At 42.2% G+C, this 3,499-nt stretch overlaps 2 non-coding genes across 2 annotated transcripts; one reads left to right on the top strand and one right to left on the bottom strand.

Annotated features, from left to right (window-relative positions):
* Positions 1–212: 212 nt before the first annotated feature.
* On the bottom strand, positions 213–356 carry LOC141583175 (U4 spliceosomal RNA). The gene has a single exon (XR_012515892.1). It is a non-coding gene; the product is annotated as a U4 spliceosomal RNA (small nuclear RNA).
* Positions 357–2,928: 2,572 nt separating this feature from the next.
* On the top strand, positions 2,929–3,069 carry LOC141583174 (U4 spliceosomal RNA). Its single transcript, XR_012515891.1, has one exon. It is a non-coding gene; the product is annotated as a U4 spliceosomal RNA (small nuclear RNA).
* The last annotated feature ends 430 nt before the right edge of the window (positions 3,070–3,499 follow it).

The following is a 3,499-nucleotide window of genomic DNA, read 5'->3' on the forward strand; positions in this document are numbered from 1 at the left end:
AACAAAGTTTTTTTTTCAGATGGAATTTTACCCTTGTCACAATGACATATTCTCGGCTCACTAAAACCTCTGCTTCCTGGGTTTAAGGATTCTCCTGCCTCTACCTCCCAAGTAGGTAGGATTACAGATGTGCACCACCACGTCCAGCTAATTTTTTTATTTCTTTTCTATTTTAATTTATTTTTATTTTTTTGTTTAATTTTTTTATTCCATCCCTGTGGAGACTTCCAAAAATTGCCTATATTGCTTACTATATTTCTGGTCATCACAGCGGGGTATTGGGAAAAGTTTTCAATTAGCAATAATCGCACCTCAGATAAACCTCACTGCCTATGATAATGCCACTGTGCAAAGCTATTTTTTTATGTATTTTTAGTAGAGACTGGGTTTTACCATGTTGGCCATGCTGGTGTCCAACTCCTGGCCTCAGGTTATCTGCCTTCCTCGGCCTCCCAAAGTACTGGGATTACAGGTGTGATTACTTAAGGTAAACATTAAGTAATCACACCTGTAACCCCAGCACATTAACGTACAAACAGAATTACTTAATGTTTGTTTATGTAGGTTATTAAGAATAGTGTTGTCTCTTATGAATGATTGTGATCAGTTTCTGTCAGGCTATTAGTATTGCTACTTTTCTCTGTTACTATTGATTTTAATAATAATTTAGGAGTGTACTATTATCTTTAAAACTTATTTTTAAATTAAGAATGCTTTTTGCTTAAAGTACTGGTATAATTTTATAAGTTTTGGGTCTGTACTTAGTTATTAACTTGTTCCTGCAACCATAAATATTTTATGACCAAAGGTACTCAGTCCCTAAATACATAATTCAACAGATTTAACCTGAATGTGTGTGTGTGTGTGTGTGTGTGTGTGAGAGAGAGAGAGAGGGAGAGAGATAGAAAGAGAAAGAGAGAGAGAGAGAGAGAGAGAGAAAGAGAGAGAGAGAGAGAGAGAGAGAGAGAGAGAGAGAGAGAATGTGTCTCACTCTGTCTCCCAGGCTTGAGTGCAGTGGTGTGAGCATGATGGCTGGTTCACTGTGGCCTCAAACCCCTGAGCTCAAGTCATCCTCCAACCTCAGCCTACTGTGTAGTTGGGACCACAGGCACGAGCCACCATGCCAGCTAATTTTTATATTTTTTGTAGACATGAGGATCTCGATATTTTCCCAGGCTGGTCTTGAACTTCTGATCTCCGCCAGCGTTGTGAGTGCGAGGGCCCTGCAGTGCCCCCGGTCACCAGCAGAGGGCGCGCTGGAGCAAGGCGGCGTAACTGCCTGGTGGCCAAGCTCCTCTAACAATCAGAAGCCCGGCTTTACAGAGGCTGACAACTCCAGATACGACATGTGAAAGGGTCTTGGGGTTACAGTTCTAGAAATTACATGGGAAAGGGTCTTGGTCCATGTGGAGTTGTCAGCCTCTGTAAAGCCGGGCTTCTGATTGTTAGAGGAGCTTGGCCACCAGGCAGTTACGCCGCCTTGCTCCAGCGCGCCCTCTGCTGGTGACCGGGGGCACTGCAGGGCCGAGGCCGCGCGCCCTCTGGTGACCGTCCCTCTGCACCACTTGAAGTCGAAGAGCAGAGCGTTCAGCGCCGTCGTTCTGGAAATGCCAACTGACATGGAGCCCACTAGCCCGTGTGTTTCCAAAAAGGAAGAAGGGATGATTAATTGGAAACCATAGGAATGAGATAAACATGGATGCACGTTTTACAACTGATGGAAAAATTCACTCAACATAGTCTTTGCACTTAAAATGCGAAACCGTCAGAGGCATCTTAACCTTAGTGACTTTATTTTAAATAAAAGCTTTAGAAAAAGCTAAATCTGGGCAGGGTGTAGGGCTCACAAGTGTAATCTCAGCACTCTGGAAGGCCAAGGCGGGAGGATCACTTGAGATCAGGAGTTCAAGACCAGCCTGGGAAGATATTGAGATCCTCATGTCTACAAAAAATATAAAAATTAGCTGGCATGGTGGCTCATGCCTGTGGTCCAAGCTACCCAGGAGGCTGAGGTTGGAGGATCACTTGAGCCCAGGAGTTTGAGGGCGCAGTGAGCCAGCCATGAATACACCACTGCACTCAAGCCTGGGAGACAGATTGAGACTCTCTCTCTCTCTCTCTGTCTCTCTGTCTCTCTGTCTCTCTCTCTCTCTCACACACACACACACACACTAAATCTGTTGGATTATATATTTAGGGATTGAGCACCTTTGGTTATAAAATATTTATGGTTGCAGGAACAAGTTAATAACTAAATAAAGACCCAAAACTTATAAAAATATACCAGTACTTTAAGCAAAAGCATTTTTTTTTTTTGAGACAGAGTTTCACTCTTGTTACCCAGGCTGGAGTGCAATGATGCTATCTCGGCTCACCGCAACCTCTGCCTCCTGGGTTCAGGCAATTCTCCTGCCTCAGCCTCCAGAGTAGCTGGGATTACAGGCACGTGCCACCATGCCCAGCTAATTTTTTGCACATTTAGTAGAGATGGGGTTTCACCATGTTGACCAGGATGGTCTCGATCTCTTGACCTCGTGATCCACCAGCCTTGGCCTCCCAAAGTGCTGGGATTACAGGCTTGAGCCACCGTGCCTGGCCAGCAAAAAGCATTCTTAATTTACAAATAAGTTTTAAAGATAATAGTACACTCATAAATTATTGTTAAAATCAATAGTAACAAAGAAAAGTAGCAATACTAGTAACCTGACACAAATTGATCACAATCCTTCATAAGAGACAACACTCTTCTTAATGACCTATATAAACAAACATTAAGTAATTCTGTTTGTACGTTAATGTGCTGGGATTACAAGTGTGATTACTTAATCACTTATCTGCCGAGGAGGGCGGATAACATGAGGCCAGGAGTTGGACACCAGCATGGCAAACATGGTGAAACCCAGTCTCTACTAAAAATAAAAAAAAAATAGCTTTGTACAGTGGCAGTATCGTAGCCGGTGAGGTTTATCTGAGGTGCGATTATTGCTAATTGAAAACTTTTCCCAATACCCCGCCATGACGACTGGAAATATAGTCAGCATTGGCAATTTTTGGAATTTACAGAGATGGAATAAAGAAAATTAAATAAAAAAATAAATTAAAATGGAAAAGAAATACAAAAAAAAATAGCTGGACGTGGTGGTGCACACATGTAATCCCACCTATTCAGGAGAATCCTTAAACCCAGGAAGCAGGGGTTTTAGTGAGCCGTGATCATGTCATTGTATCAATCAGTAAAACTCCGTCTCAAAAAAATTTTTGTTCTTTAAAACAGGTGCATGCCTCCTCTTGCTTTCTGAGGACTCCCTGCTCTGTCACTTAGTAGTGGCTAATAAACTCTTTTAAAGTCACTAGACTGTGCGACTTGCCATAAATTCCATTTTGTGTGAGACCCAAAATCCTGTTGCTCAAAGGTTATTAGTCTACTGTGTTTATCACATCACTTCCACAATCAAAGATGAATAAAATATAGAAGCGTATTTAATAATAACTTTGATGG

Source organism: Saimiri boliviensis (assembly GCF_048565385.1).
Source record: "Saimiri boliviensis isolate mSaiBol1 chromosome 16 unlocalized genomic scaffold, mSaiBol1.pri SUPER_16_unloc_2, whole genome shotgun sequence".
Taxonomy (NCBI): domain Eukaryota; kingdom Metazoa; phylum Chordata; class Mammalia; order Primates; family Cebidae; genus Saimiri; species Saimiri boliviensis.